Source organism: Cornus florida, unplaced genomic scaffold (assembly GCF_030987335.1).
Source record: "Cornus florida cultivar Cherokee Brave unplaced genomic scaffold, ASM3098733v1 CherokeeBrave_3.0.0_Hap2_Chr03, whole genome shotgun sequence".
Taxonomy (NCBI): domain Eukaryota; kingdom Viridiplantae; phylum Streptophyta; class Magnoliopsida; order Cornales; family Cornaceae; genus Cornus; species Cornus florida.
In genome coordinates, this window is record NW_026775573.1 from 85,751,940 (window position 1) to 85,768,702 (window position 16,763).

Genomic DNA, 16,763 nt, shown 5'->3' on the forward strand with positions numbered 1-16,763 from the left:
GCAATTAAATAACAAAAGAGCATGTTATACAATGCAACAAGGTTTAAGTTCTCAAAGCCATCAACTTAGAATCTAAAGCATAAAATAACAGTAGTGGTTCATGCCACCTAACGTCTATGTTACAAATGAATCAATAAGATCAATCCTAAGCTTTATTAGAACGTTAAAACACGATTTTCAATATCGATGCAATTTAACCAACATTGGAACTTCCAATACAACGCATAAAGCATAATTTCGCAAAGTTAACATCCTATAACATAAAATGGAACGACAAATAAGAAACAACAAGTTATAACATCATCTAGTTATCAACTTGAAAATGAAATGCGAAATCAAACAAAGTGGATACTCGGACGTCACGCCGGATCAGACCGACAACATAGTTACTTTAGGGTTACTAGCCCATGGGTAACCTCCCTATGTGCGCACTAGACCATATATAGGGACTATCCCCCGTACTAGAACCACGTCCTAGCCATAGTCAAACAACGACGTCCCCAAGTTTCCAAAATCAACAAGTTGTGCAATAATGCATATATCAACAGGAATATGCAAGATAATCAACTATCTACTAAGCACAACCAAATTTGGAAACCTATACAATACATGCTCTAAATCCACAACTAATATGATATAATGAATGTCGAATCTTCAGTGTGCGATTCGTTACACGCTATGCATGAAAGATGTTAAACACGAAGTGTGCAAATCATTATACAAGGCAACAATATATTCAATAAGGAAAACATATTATCACGAATACAAACATAGCAACTATGTTATCCAATGTTCAAAACATAACCAAATGAATATACAACAAGTCTAAGTCCATGATTTGAATATAGAAACCACTTCTAAAACACAACTAGATGATGGAGCAAATTGAAAGAATTTAAATAGATAAACATAATTAAATTCTCTAGATTCTGATTCAATTCCAAATAACCTCAATTTAATACATGTTAAAGGACATGGTATGGTCATCACCTATATCCATTCTAAAACTCAATTAGGTTGTTGGAACAACAAAGTAGAACTTTAATTAAATCACGCTAATTTAATTACCAAGGTTCTAAAACAACTTCTAATAGTCCCAAATTAATATATGCTAGTAAACAAATCATGGCCAATACAAATATCAAGTTAAAACCTTAATTAAGCTAATGGGACCACAAAATAGATTTTAATTAATTCTTTTAATTAAAATCTCTAGATTTTTAAACTTAACCAAATGCTCTCAATTTAACATATCTTAGAGAATATGCCAAGGACTAATGTAATATCACATTACAAGTTTATTTCATTCAATTTAAGACCATGTGACTTAACCTTTCACTAAAGTTAAATATAAATTAAAAGTTACAATTCTCATGCAATTAATCCCAATTTAATATATGTGAACAACTATACCTAAGCTTAATTTTCTAGCATGCCATAATACAATCCCAAGTTGTATATCACCATGAGGATTAAATCTTAAACATGGAATTTAATTAAATAAAAGGTTTCAAAACCTAACCGAATATTCTAAATCAAATATATGTGAAACTATATGGCATGTAAATCAAGAATTTAAACCTAGAACATCTCCTACCTCAATTTGAGATGAAAATCCCAAAGGTCCACCAAAATAAAAGTACTCCGAATTCGACGATACCGAGAGGTTTTGTCGGGGACAACACCGTGAACATAACCCCCATCAAAGCCCCATCAAAATCATAACTTGACCTCAAAACCAAACTCAAGAAATGGTCAAAACTGAATTCTAATAAGGGGGAAAGGTAGAGCACGGCGAGGGGAACAACAAACGTTAAGGCCGAAGACTTTCCATCAAGGAAAAGTGAACCAAAAGAGGAGAGAGAAGATGGCAGCACCCCTTGGGCTGCCATAGGAGCCCCAGGTCGTACATGAAGAGGGGAGAAGATCAAAATTGAAATATCTCACCCCTCTTTTATAGAAATCTCAAAAGGTGCCCCGAACGGGCCCAGCCGGGTCCGAAAAAGTAAAATTTGAGCAGACGCGCTCAAATGGCAAAACTTTGTGAACGAAAAATATTCAAAATGATAAAATATGCACAGCAAAAGAAATGGTGTCAAAAACCGAGTCCGAGCAGAAAGTTATGGCTAAAACAAGTTTGGCGAAAACCGGGCCAAAAACCCTGAAACTGGAAAACATCGACCAGGAGGAAATTCCAAGAGTACACAACTCGACGAAATGTGAAAATGAATCCCGTACGAGAATCTAGGCTCAAAACAAGACATTTTCCAATAACTTTCATTAATTGCACAATGGCCCCTCCAAAAAGTGAAAACTGCACTTATGGCCCAGAATGAAAATATCTTCCAAAAATATTTTCTTAAAAACCCCTGAAATAAAATATCTTCAAAAGATATTTACGAAAAACAACCCAAGAAAAGAAAATAATTTCAAAGAACTTTGCATCCATGCGCCCTATGGACACCAAGAGCAACCAGAATACTTTCTTGCAAAAGTAAAGATACGTATTTCATGAAAACCACTCAAGATGAAGTCAAAAACCAACTCCGAGCATGAGAAGTGAGGTTGTGCCAACAATGTGACAAATGGGGAAAAAACAGAATAGGGAAAAAGACGAAATAGGGAAAAGGACGAAAGACGCATAGTGTCCGAAAAGTGAAAATGCAGAAATGACTCGGTCCTCAAAGGAACTTGTCAATCCACGGAAAAGAGTCTCAGGAACCAATTCCAAGCACTTGAGATGATACTAAGCGACACGAAATAGAGGTCAGAAAAGAAAATTAAACTATTCATTCGTAAAATTTCAGGAAAAAGGAAAGGAAGGCAAATGACCGAGTCGTTACAGATATGGACGCTATCAAGCACTCCATTGGAAAGACAATGAAAAATTAATGAACTTAGACTCAAAAATCACCTGATTCGGAGTCCGGACAGAACAGATACGAATTAAAACAAAGTGGCCTTCGCCGTTTAAAGGTTACCACGAACCTATTTCACTAAAACTGGAATAACTCTCACTATAGGTGGAGTTCTGATAAGTGGTTGGTACGAATGGAAAGCTAACTTCGAGCTCTTGAACTTAGAATCAAGAATAACCAGATTTGGATTAAAACAAAATAAGATATGACCTTCTGAATTCAGAACAAGAACACTATCCAAGGAAAGCTGGAAGGAGAAAGCTCCAGGGAGGATCGGTCGACCGACGGCAAGGTACAACCGACCGAAGGACAATCATCAGCTGACCGAACCCCAAGGATCAGCCGGCCGAAACACCCCTTTGGCTACTGGAATGGGTCTCGAGCATTGTCAGCCGATCGATGATGCTCCATTAGCCGACCGACGCCTCTGCTGCTGCTATGGAAAGCTGCTACAATGATGAAATTGGTGTTTGGGCCATTTCTAAGGTTCTACATGCATTCTACATGATCCGTACAAGTTTTAAAACACTTTCTAGGCCCGTTCAAACCTCTAAAACAAGCCAAAAAAAGGAGGAACTCAAATGACATCCCACGAAGGAATTTTTCATAAAAATGGCCCAAAAATAGGTCAAAAGTTGAAACTTAAGAGTTTTGTGAAATGTGAACATGCAAGCGAATGTAAAAAGACATTTAAGACACGTCCCAATGGTCCATGGCTTCAAAATGACGAAAATACAAAATATGACCTCTCAACGACCAAAAATGCCTAAAAATGCTATAAATAAAACCACAATGCAATATCTAGAATGAAATGGGGTTTGGCCCTTGGCCACACCTCATGCATGATCATAGAATCCCTATGGAAAAGAAAGAATGGAATTCCTACACTCGATGCAAAAGTTATGAAGTAAAGACTTAGCATTTTTCAACATTTTCATAATAACTTTGAAAGTAAAAGTGCATAAAATACAAGTTACATGTTATTGGCCTCCGACCTTATCTTATACATATTGAATACAATAACAAGGAGTGTACTTATGTACACTTTACATATTTAGAATCAAAGAATACAAGTTCTATACAAAAAGCTATAAAAGTGGCATTTTCATGCTAACACTTGCATGAAATGGAAACTGAAAAGGTAGAAGACATTCCAACGAACAGCAAGCATCACGAACCAAGTCTTCGTACCTGATCAAATCCCCCAGTAACATCGGGGTGAGTAAACAAGTTTACTCATAGAAACTGAGCATGCATTGACTCGATTTCTTTCAGAGATTTTTAGGACTAACATGATATAGTTCAAACGGGATCATGCTACCTAACGTCTATGTCAAAGTGAGACTCAGGGATCATCCTAAGCTACCATGGAGTATAAGCAACAAGAATCATGATACATACAAGGTTGGGAAAATCTAAGGAATATGACAAGTTTATAGTTATAATGAATCACATTATCCATGCAATCTAACCACATAAAAACATGTTATACAAGGCAACGAAATACAAATTCTTAAAGCTATCAGCTTGAAATCTAAAGCACGAAAACAACAGAAGTGGGTCATGCCACCTAACGTTTATGTTCTAATTGAATCTATAGGATCATTCCTAAACTACATTAGAACATCAAAACACAAATCACAATTTCAATGCAATCTAACCAACATTAGAACTTCTAATACAACGCGTAAAGCATGGTTTCTCAAAGTAAACATCCTGAAACTTAAAATGAGAAACAAATCAGAAACAACAAGTCATAACATCATCTAGTTATCAACTTGAAATGAAAAGCAAAATCAAACAAAGTGGATATTTGGACGTCACACCGGATCAGACCGACAACTTAGTTACTTTAACAAGTTGTGCAACAACGTATATATCAGCATGTATATACAAGATATTAACTATCTACCATGCACAACCAAATTCGGAAACACATACAATACATGCACTAAGTCTACAACTACTATGGCATGACAAATGTAGAATCTTCAGTGTGTGATTCGTTACACGCTATAACAATATATTTCAATATTGAAAACAGCTACTCATGAATTTAATGCAAATCCAAAATCATGATTTAAACATACAACCAACGTCAAATACATGATTAAACCTTTAATACAAAAGAAACAAAAATTAATTATGCAAACTAATTGATTTCCCTAAGTTTTAATTCTCAACCAAATGATCCATAATTTACACATGTTATACAATATAACTTGATCATTACACATCTTAATTCAAAAACTAATTTAAGCCATTGGAATCATAAAAATGGAATTTAATTAAACCTAAATAATCAATTCCCCAAATTCCAAAACAACGTCAAATGGTCCCAATTTAACATATGCTAGTATACAAGTCCTAGTCATCAAAAATATTAAGTTAAAAACTTAATTAGGCCAATGGAGCCATTAAATAGATTTTAATTAATTCTTTTAACTAAAATCTCTAGATTTTTAAACTCATCCGAATGCTTTCCAATTTACATATGTTAGGAAACATGCTAAGGCCTATTGTAATATCACATTACAAGTTGATTTCATGTAAGTTACATCTATGTAAATTTAACTTTCACCAAAGATAAATATTAAATAAAAGTTGTAATTCTCATTCAAATGATTCCAATTTAATATATGTTATCAACTATACCAAGGCCTAAATTACTAGCATGCCACACTTTAATTCCAAGTTGTATATCATCATGAGGATTAAATCTCAAACAAAGAAATTAATTAAATGAAAGGTTTCAAAACCAAATCAAATATTCTAGATTAAATCTATGTGAGATTACATGGCAAGCACATCAAGAATATCAAGTCGGAAATCTGATGAGATAAATCGTGCACTTGGAGCAATTTAATTAACCTAATTAATTAAATATTACTAGATTTCAAAACTTCTTCGATTACTCTCAAATTAATCTATGTTGAAGAGTATGCTAGGGCCTAATATAATATGCTATCATATATTGATTTAAAGCTAGAATAGGCCACGTGATTTAATATTTTATTCAAGATAAATATTAAATAAAATCTTCACTTCTTGTCCAAATAATCTAGATTTAATATATGTCAATCTACATATCAAGGGGTAATATTCTATCATGCCACATGATTAAACAAAGCTATGGATAACCGGGAAAATTAAATCCTTCACAAGAAAAATAAATAATAAAATCTCTAGATTTTGAATCAAAGCATGTAATCAAATTGTATAAGTATCACAAGTATGTAATATAGCAAGAATTTTAATTATAACACTCCCTACCTCAATTTGAGATGAAAACCTCAAATCCCCACTGAAAAAAAAGTGTTCCGAATTCGCCAAAACCGAAGGGTTTTGTCGGGGACAACACGATCTACATGAATCTGAAAGAAGCCCCATGAAAATCAAAACTTGACTTCAACCCCAAACTCAAGAAATAGTAAGAAATGAATTCTAATAAGGGAGAATGATAGAACACGTCGAGGGGAACAATAAATGTAAAGGCCGAATGATTTCTACCAAGGAAATCAAGTGGAGGAGAAGGAGAAATGGTGGCAGCCAAGAAGCTCCCATGGCAGCCGGCTAAGAGCTGGAGAAGATGAGTGAAAAAGTGATTTTTCACTTCAGGGCATCCTATTTATAGTAAGTCTCAAAAAGTGCCCCGAAAGGGCCCCGCCGGGTCCGGAAAAGTGGATTTTGAGTAAACGCGCTCAAATGGAAAAACTCCATGAATGAAAAAGATTCAAAATGAAAAAATATGAGCAATGGAAGAAATGGTGTCAAAAACAGAGCCCCAAACAGAAAGTTATGCCTCGAACAAGTTTAGCGGCAACCGGGTCCAGAAACTCTGAAACTGGAGAAAAATGACCAGAAAGAAATTCCAAGAGTCCATGACTTGATTAAATGTGAAAATGAATCCCGTAAGAGGATCCAGGCTCCAGACGAGACATTTTGCAATAACTTTCGTTAATTGCACAATGGCCCCTACAAAAAGGGTTAACTGCGAAACTGCCCCAGAACGAAAATATCTTCAAAAAGATATTTTTTTAGATACCCCTGAAATAAAATATCTTCAAAAGATATTTACGAAAAATACCCCAAGAAAAGAAAAAGATTCTGAAGATTTGTGCATCCATGCCCCTACGGACACGGGGAGCAACCAGAGTACTTTCTTGCAAAAGTGAAGATACGTATTTCGAGGAAACCACTGAAGATGAAGACACGTGAATTCAAAAACTAACTCTGAGCATGAAAAGTGAGGTTTTTCCAAACAAATGACAAACGGGGAAAAGACATAATAGGAAAAAAGACGAAACAGGGAAAAGGACGAAAGGCGCATAGTGTCGAAAAACGAAAAATGCGAAAATGACTCGGTCCTCAAAGGAAGTTGTCAATCCATGGAAAAGAGTCTCAAAAACCAATTCTGAGCACTCGAGATGACACTAAGCGATAAGAAACAGAGCTCAGAAAAGAAAATTAAACGGAAAAAATTTATCCGTAAAATTTCAAGAAAAAGGAAAGGAAGGCAAATGACCGGGTCGTTATAACCTACCCTTCTTAAAGGAATTTCATCCCCGAAATTCAGAACATACCGGAAGAAAACAAAACAGGGACCAAACACGAGGTCAAACCAAAGGACAACTTATAAAGAACTGAAAAACAAGTACAGAAGTCTCAAGATCAACTGAAGGAATGCGAATCCACGAATCGAGACAACACCTCATACGAATCGGCACGTTAACTCAACATCAACTACCGAGAGAATCCCAAGACAACGAAACGTTGAAACATGATAGAAGAAGAGAGTGACAAGGCAGTACAAACAGTAACCAAAACTCGCCCACACTTACTCGTCAGCAAGGTAGCATGACAGTATAAGGCACTAGTTCATAACATACCACAAACCAGGTCAACTCTGAGAAACCTATTGATACGGATGACATCAATGTCAGAAATGATCATTACCAAAAGTACTGCGGGAACCAGGCATCTGCGAGAGTTGGGGTAGCTAATCCCAAAACTCTGACAACAATGACACTGGCACAATTACGCTTAAGGCCTTAGATCTAGAAGCCATGAAGGAAAAGGAAATGAAACGGTGCCTCCCTGGCCCACGTCTCACTCCACCAGACAAGGAAATGAAATGAATCGCAGTCCTCTATACTCACATGAGCCTTACTCGCATCAATTGATAGAACAGACAAGAAGGTTCCCGAAACACCCAACTAAGAAAACAGACAAGCAGGTTCCCGACATAGGTCCTTACAAAATGAATTTCTCCTATCCAAAGAGGAAACTCGTGAAACAAGAATGCATCCAAGGGATACGACAGATCTTAAGAGACACTGTCAAAACCAAAAATAAAAGGAGACAGCTATAGTGTAACATAGCAACGGACTATCTACCCACACAAGTAGTAAGGTCACATATAGCATGTCAGTGCATACAGGAGAAGGACGTAACGCATGATGAGATACTGCATATAATCATGTTAAGATGGGCAAGTGTATGCAATTTACTCAGACTGATGAGCATATACTATATGCTAAGATAACAAATAGGTACCATGTAAGGCAATGAGCATATATCATATGTTAAGACAGTCATAGTAAGCTTCTAAACAAGTTGCCACATAAGCAAACAGACATGTTATCAACTTGAAACATGTTATTAGGAAGCATGTATACACATAAAGCATGCTTAATAGATAAACACCTGAATAGGTAAACATGTTATCAAATAAGATATGGTACAAAACAGGACATGTTATCAAATAAGACATGTTATCAAATAAGGCATGTTATCAAGAAGCATTTAAACACGTAGAGCATGGAAACACAAGCATGATATGCACCCAAAACCCGTTGTCCAAGGTATTCGAACCCGGACGCTCTGATACCACCTGTAACGACCCTGGATTTTTTAACCCAGTGCCTACTATGATGACCCGAACCGGATCCAGAAATGCGGAAGTAGAAGAAGAAAAATGGCCTTAAGAGATGTACATCATCCCTAAGGCACCAAGATGACTCTCCATGAAGTCATGGAACTCAAAGAAAACAAGTGCGGAAGCAACGGTTCACAAACGGACACGAATGAACCAAAGGGCAAAATGGTCATTTCCAAAATGATATGGATGCTATCGAGTACACCATTGGAAATAAAATAAAAAATTAATAAACTTAGACTCAAAAATCACCTGATTCGGAGTTCGGACGGAAAAGATACGAATTAAAACAAAGTGGCCTTCGCCGTTTAAAGGTTACCACGAACCTATTTCACTAAAACTAGAATAACTCTCACTATAGATTGAGTTCTGATGAGTGGTTGGTATGAATGGAAATTTAACTTCAAGCTCTTGAACTTAGAATCAAGAATAACCAGATTTGGATTAAAAACGAACAAGATATGACCTTCTGAAATCAAAACAAGAAAACTGTCCAAGGAAAACTGGAAGGAGAAAGCTCCAGGGAGGATCGGTTGACCGACGGCAAGGATTAGCCGACCGAAGGACAATCATCAGCTGACTAAACCCCAAGGATCAGCCGGCCGAAACACCCCTTTGGCTACTGGAATGGGTCTCAAGCATTGTCTACCGACCGATGATGCTCCATCAATCGACCGACACCTCTGCTGTTGCTATGGAAAGCTGCTGCACTGATGGAATTGGTGCTTGGGCCATTTCTAAGGTTCTACATGCATTCTACATGATCCATACAAGTTTCAAAACACTTTCTAGGCCCTTTCAAACCTCTAAAACAAGCCGAAACAAGGAGGAACTCAAATGACATCCCACGGAGGAATTTTTCACAAAAATTCATAAAAAAATGGCCCAAAAATAGGTCAAAAGTTGAAACTTAAGGGTTTTGTGAAATGTGGACATGCAAGTGAATGTAAAAAGACATTTAAGACACGTCCCAATGGTCCACGGCTTCAAAATGACGAAATTACAAAATATGACCTCTCAACGGCCAAAAATGCCTAAAAATGCTATAAATAAAACCATAATGCAATATCTAGAATGAAATGGTGTTTGGCCCTTGGCCACACCTCATGTATGATCATAGAATCCCTATGGAAAAGAAAGAATGGAATTCCTACACCCGATGCAAAAGTTATAAAGTAAAGACTTAACATTTTTCAACATTTTTATAATGACTTTGAAAGTAAAAGTGCATAGAATACAAGTTACATGTTATTGGCCTCCGGCCTCATCTTATACATGTTGAATACATTAAAAAGGAGTGTACTTATGTACACTTTACATATTTAGAATCAAAGAATACAAGTTCTATACAAAAGGCTATAAAAGTGGCATTTTCATGCTAACACTTGCATGAAATGGAAACTGAAAAGGTAGAAGACATTCCAACGAACAGCAAGCATCACGAACCAAGTCTTCGTACCTGATCAAATCCCCCAGTAATAACTTCAGGGTGAGTAAACAAGTTTACTCGTAGAGAATGAGCATGCATCAACTCGATTTTTTTCAGAGATTTTTAGGACTAACATAATATAGTTCAAACGGGATCATGCTACCTAACGTCTATGTTAAAGTGAGACTCAGGGATCCTCCTAAGCTACCATGGAGTATAAGCTACACGAATTATGATACATCTACGTATATGAAGCGAATCAAGGTTGGGAAAATCTAAGGAATACGACAAGTTTATAGTTATCATGAATCACATTATCCATGCAATCTCCCCATATAAAAGCATGTTATACAAGGCAACGAAATACAAATTCTTAAAGCTATCAGCTTGAAATCTAAAGCACGAAAACAACAGAAGTGGGTTATGCCACCTAACATCTATGTTCCAATTGAATCTATAGGATCATTCCTAAACTACATTAGAACATCATAACATAAATCACAATTTCAATGCAATCTAACCAACATTAGAACTTCTAATACAACGCGTAAAGCATGGTTTCTCAAAGTAAACATCCTGAAACTTAAAACGAGAAACAAATAAGAAATAACAAGTCATAACATCATCTAGTTATCAACTTGAAATGAAAAGCGAAATCAAACAAAGTGGATACTTGGACGTCACGCTAGATCAGACCGACAACGTAGTTACTTTAGGGTTAGTAGCCCATGGGTAACCTCCCTATGTGCGCAGTAGACTATATAGAGGGACAATCCCCCGTACTAGAACCGAGTCCTAGCCGTAGCAAAACAATGACATCCCCAAGTTTCCAAAATCAACAAGTTGTGCAACAATAAATATATCATCATGTATATACAAGATATCAACTATCTACCATGCACAAGCAAATTTGGCAACACATACAATACATGCACTAAGTCTGCAACTACTATGACATGACAAATGTCAAATCTTCTGTGTGCGATTCGTTACACGTTATAACAATATATTTCAATATTGAAAATAGATACTCATGAATTTAATTCAAATCCAAAATCATGATTTAAACATACAACCAACGTCAAATACATGATTAACCCTTTAATACAAAAGAAACGAAAATTAATTAAGTAAACTAATTAATTTCCCTAAGTTTCAATTCTCAACCAAATGATCCATAATTAACACATGTTATACACTATAACTTGATCATTACACATCTCAATTCAAAAACTAATTTAAGCCATTGGAATCATAAAAATGGAATTTAATTAAACCAAAATAATCAATTCCCTAAATTGCAAAACAACGTCAAATGGTCCCAATTTAACACATGCTAGTATACAAGTCCAAGTCATTACAAATATTAAGTTAAAAACTTAATTTGGCCAATGGAGCCATTAAATAGATTTTAATTAATTCTTTTAATTAAAATCTCTAGATTTTTAAACTCATCCGAATGCTTTCCAATTTACATATGTTAGGAAACATGCTAAGGCCTATTGTAATATCACATTACAAGTTGATTTCATGTAAGTTACATCTATGTAAATTTAACTTTCACCAAAGTTAAATATTAAATAAAAGTTGCAATTCTCATTCAAATGATTCCTATTTAATATATGTTAACAAGTATACCAAGGCCTAAATTACTAGTATGCCACACTTTAATTGCAAGTTGTATATCATCATGAGGATTAAATCTCAAACAAATAAATTAATTAAATGAAAGGTTTCAAAACCTAGTCAAATATTCTAGATTAAATATATGTGAGACTACATGGCATGCACATCAAGAATATCAAGTCGGAAATCCGATGAGATGAATTGTGTACTTGGAGCAATTAATTAATCTAATTAAGATTTCAAAACTTTTTCGATTACTCTCAAATTAATCTATGTTGAAGAGCATGTTAGGGCCTAATATAATATGCTATCACATGTTGATTTAAAGCTAGAATAGGCCACGTGATTTACTATTTTATTCAAGATAAATATTAAATAAAATCTTCACTTCTTGTCCAAATAATCTAGATTTAATATATGTCAATCTACATATCAAGGGGTAATATTCTATCATGCTATATGATTAAACAATGCTATGGATAACCGGGAAAATTAAATCATTCACAAGAAAAATAAATAATAAAATCTCTAGATTTTGAATCCAAGCATGTAATCAAGTTGTATAAGCATCATAAGCATGTAATATAGCAAGAATTTTAATTATAACACCCCCTACCTCAATTTGAGATGAAAACCTCAAATCCCCACTGAAAAAAAAGTGTTCCGAATTCGCCGAAACCGAAGGGTTTTGTCGGGGACAACACGATCTACATGAATCCGAAGGAAGCCCCATGAAAATCACAACTTGACTTCAACCCCAAACTCAAGAAATGGTCAGAAATGAATTCTAATAAGGGGGAATGATAGAACACGTCGAGGGGAACAATAAATGTAAAGGCCGAAGGATTTCTACCAAGGAAATCAAGTGGAGGAGAAGGAGAAAGGGTGGCAACGAAGGAGCTCCCATGGTTGCCGGCCAAGAGCTGGAGAAGATGAGTGAAAAAGTGATTTTTCACTTTAGGGCATCCTATTTATAGTAAGTCTTAGAAAGTGCCCCGCCGGGTCCGGAAGTGGATTTTGAGCAAATGCGCTTAAATGGCAAAACTCCGTGAACAAAAAAGATTCAAAATGAAAAAATATGAACAATGGAAGAAACAGCGTCTAAAATCGAGCCCCGAACAGAAAGTTATGCCCCAAACAAGTTCAGCAGCAACTAGGGCTAGAAATTCTGAAACTGGAGAAAAATGACCAGAAAGAAATTCCAAGAGTCCATGACTTAATGAAATGTGAAAATGAATCCCGTACAAGGATCCAGGCTCCAGACGAGAAATTTTACAATAACTTTCGTTAATTGCATAGTGGCCCCTACAAAAAGGTTTAACTGCGAAACTGCCCTAGAATGAAAATATCTTCCAAAAGATATTTTCTTAGATACCCCTGAAATAAAATATCTTCAAAATATATTTACGAAAAATACCCCAAGAAAAGAAAATGATTCTGAAGATTTGTGCATCCATGCCCCTGCGGACACCGGGAGCAACCAGAGAGTACTTTCTTGCAAAAGTGAAGATACGTATTTCGAGGAAACCACTGAAGATGAAGGCACGTGAATTCAAAAACTAATTCCGAGTATGAAAAGTGAGGTTTTGCCAAACAAGTGACAAACAGGGAAAAGACAGAATAGGGAAAAAGACGAAATAGGGAAAAGAACGAAAGGCGCATAGTGCCGAAAAACAAAAAATGCGAAAATGACTCGGTCCTCAAAAGAAGTTGTCAATCCATGGAAAAAAGTCTCGAAAACCAATTCTGAGCACTCGAGATAACACTAAGCGACAAGAAACAGAGCTCAGAAAAGAAAATTAAACGGAAAAAATTTATCCGTAAAATTTCAAGAATAAGGGAAGGAAGGCAAATGACTGGGTTGTTACACATCCATAGTCGTGCTGTTCTTCCTCAAATTCAACAAATCCTCTTTGAAGACAAAGAACAACAATCACATCAAATCGTGCTGTTCTTCATCCAAATTCTACGGTGATCAACAACAAGCACAGCCAAAGACGTGCCGTTCTTCATCCAAATTCCACGGTGATTCAAGATCAAGCTCGTACAGCCTTTGGATCCAACCAACAAAAAAAGAGATCGAATCAAAGGACCTTATTCTTTGGATTATTATTACAGAGGATTGTACTCCATCTTTATAAATTAATAAAAATCTATTTGCTCCCAATTTTATTTTTATTGCAGATAACAAAATTTGTGTGTACAGCCACTCCATACTTCTTCTAGTATTCGATGCTCCAAAGGCACCGATGGTCCATGATTAATTAAGTAGGATATTGTATTGACTGATTTTGCCCAAAATTGTTGTGATAAGTGCTCAAATGTTGCACATTTTAGCATATAAACTAGGGTAGTATTTCAAGTCAATAAGATTTAAATAGGCTAAAAAAAAACCCATTAGCTCCATTTTGGAGTCAAGAAGAAAATCCAAAAAAAAAAAAAAAATCAGAAAAAGTCCACTACAGTAATCTCGATCGATCGAAGAATCAGCCACGATCGATCGAAGGTTCTCGATCCATCGAAGCCACATCAGCATGACAGCTCAGCAAAAGATAAGGCCAACAGAAGATATTTTCTTGCCATATCATCTTCGATCCATCGAAGTCTCCTTCAATCGATCGAAGCCCCTGCTGACAATGAGCTGTTTTATTCCCGGGCACGCCCAAACTCCACCTAACTTTGTAGCTACGGGATTAGACCAATCAAAGGCCTATTTTCTGACTTATTGCCTACTCAAAGAGGCTTATATTTAAATCAAATTGGACCATTTTGTAAAGGTTCCCAACTTTTAGCTAAAATTGTTCATAGCTTAGACATAATTTTCTCTCCCTAGATTAGGGTTTTTGGAGAGCAAAGTAAGAGGAAGAAGATGGAACTAAGATTGAAGAAAGCCCTTGAGGGTTGGACAACAACAACCATGAGTGGCTAGATCATCCTCTTGGGGCTAGAGATAGCCCTAGGCTTGCCTTCTAAACTTTAGTATTTTGTTATTTTTAGGGGATTCTTATTGAAAATAATGTTTTGACCTATGATTATATATAGATCTTGAGTTTTTACATGATTTGTATGGATCAATTCTTCTAATTAATCTTTTATTTTATTCATATGTCTATGTATGATGGAATGGATGATTATGTCTTTACATTAGATTCTACAAATTTAATGCATGTCTATGTGTGTTAGAATTTTGAATTTAGTGATGGTCAATGCATGGGGCTTATTGTTTACTCTTGTGATTTGTTTGATGGATTATACTTATGCTTGATGGGTTGTTCTACTTCATTAGCTTAATTAGTTTAATTTCCTTGTCATTAGTATAACTCTAGTGTAGTTGTCTTTAAATTCCTAGAAAGGTTGATAATCCATACTTGTGTTTAATAATCCATTCTTATGATTGCAAGTAGTAAATTTTTCTAGATTTTTGTGTGCATAGGTTTATTGGCTTGATGAGTTGTGCTACATACTAGCTTAGGTAGAAATGTATGCTTATTTTGTCATCCATGCTTATTGTTTCAATTGTTGACGCGCGCGCGCGCGCACACACACACACACATATTGTTTTACAACATTGAATCCCCCTAAATTGACAAATGCTAGATGTTTAGAAAGGTGAAGCTTAGTGGTAAACTCTATGCCCTAAGACCTTTTTCTCATTCTCTACACCCTAATATTTTTTAGTTTGTTTACTTTGCATGTTTTTAATTGAATTGTAGCTTAATTCAACCAACCACACCTCTCTTTGATCATTCAACCTATTAACCTGAATTTGTACCTTGAAAATCCCTTGAGACGATCCCTATTCACTCATACTACATAGTATAGTGTTTAGTAGTTTTTATAAATTTTTAAATGTGGTGGCCACTTCACACACTCACACTTTTTACACTAGTTTGAGGTATTGGTCCCGTCCACACCATTTGGATAGACCCGAATGTATGTGCATGCTTCTGGCTCTCTTTGTCAATGTTCGGTTTATCCATTCTGCCACCCCATTCTACTGTGGGGTTCCTTGCACAGTCCTCTCTAATCTGATCCCATTATCAAAATAGAATTTCTTGAATCCAGTGTCTTCATACTCACCACTATTGTCTAACCTCAACCTCTTCATCTTCAAACCTGTCTCATTCTCCACCATGGCCTTCCACTTCTTGAACACATCAAATACCTCAGATTTGTGCTTCAAAAAATAAACCCATACCTTCCTCGTGTGGTCACAATGAAAGTCACGAAGTAGGATTTTTTGCCAATGGATGAGACAGTGGCTGCCCAGATATCTGTGTGAACTAGCTCAAGTTTCTCCTTTCTGAGATCTCTGCCACTCTTCTTGAAACTGACCATCTTCTGCTTGCCCATCACACAACTCTCACAGAAGTCGATATCGATTGCTCGTATGCCTGGTAGTTTCCTATTTGAGTACAGAATCTTGAGCCCCCTTTCACTCATGTGACCTAGTCTCTGGTGACAAAGGTTGTGATCTTCTCTATTTTCTGCAACTACTATAGACCCATTGGTAGTTGTGTAGAGAGTACCAGATTTCTTACCACGTGCAATGGTCATAGCGTATCTGGAAACTTTCCTCGAGTCTCCATTAAAGGTTGTAACAAAACCTTTATCTGACAATTTGTAATACCCCTAATTTTAAAAGGATAGTCTCGGTATTTAAATTAATTTTTTAAGTGTTGTTTAGGTGCATTTTAAATTCATTATTTGATTATTTGGCTGGTTGTTTAACTGTTTAATTGTTTAATTGACTTATTTGTTTTAATTTAAATTGTGTGCTTATGTGATAATTGAAGTAATTGTTTATTTGATTTATTAAATAAGTGTGTTTGCTGATGTACACACAAATTTT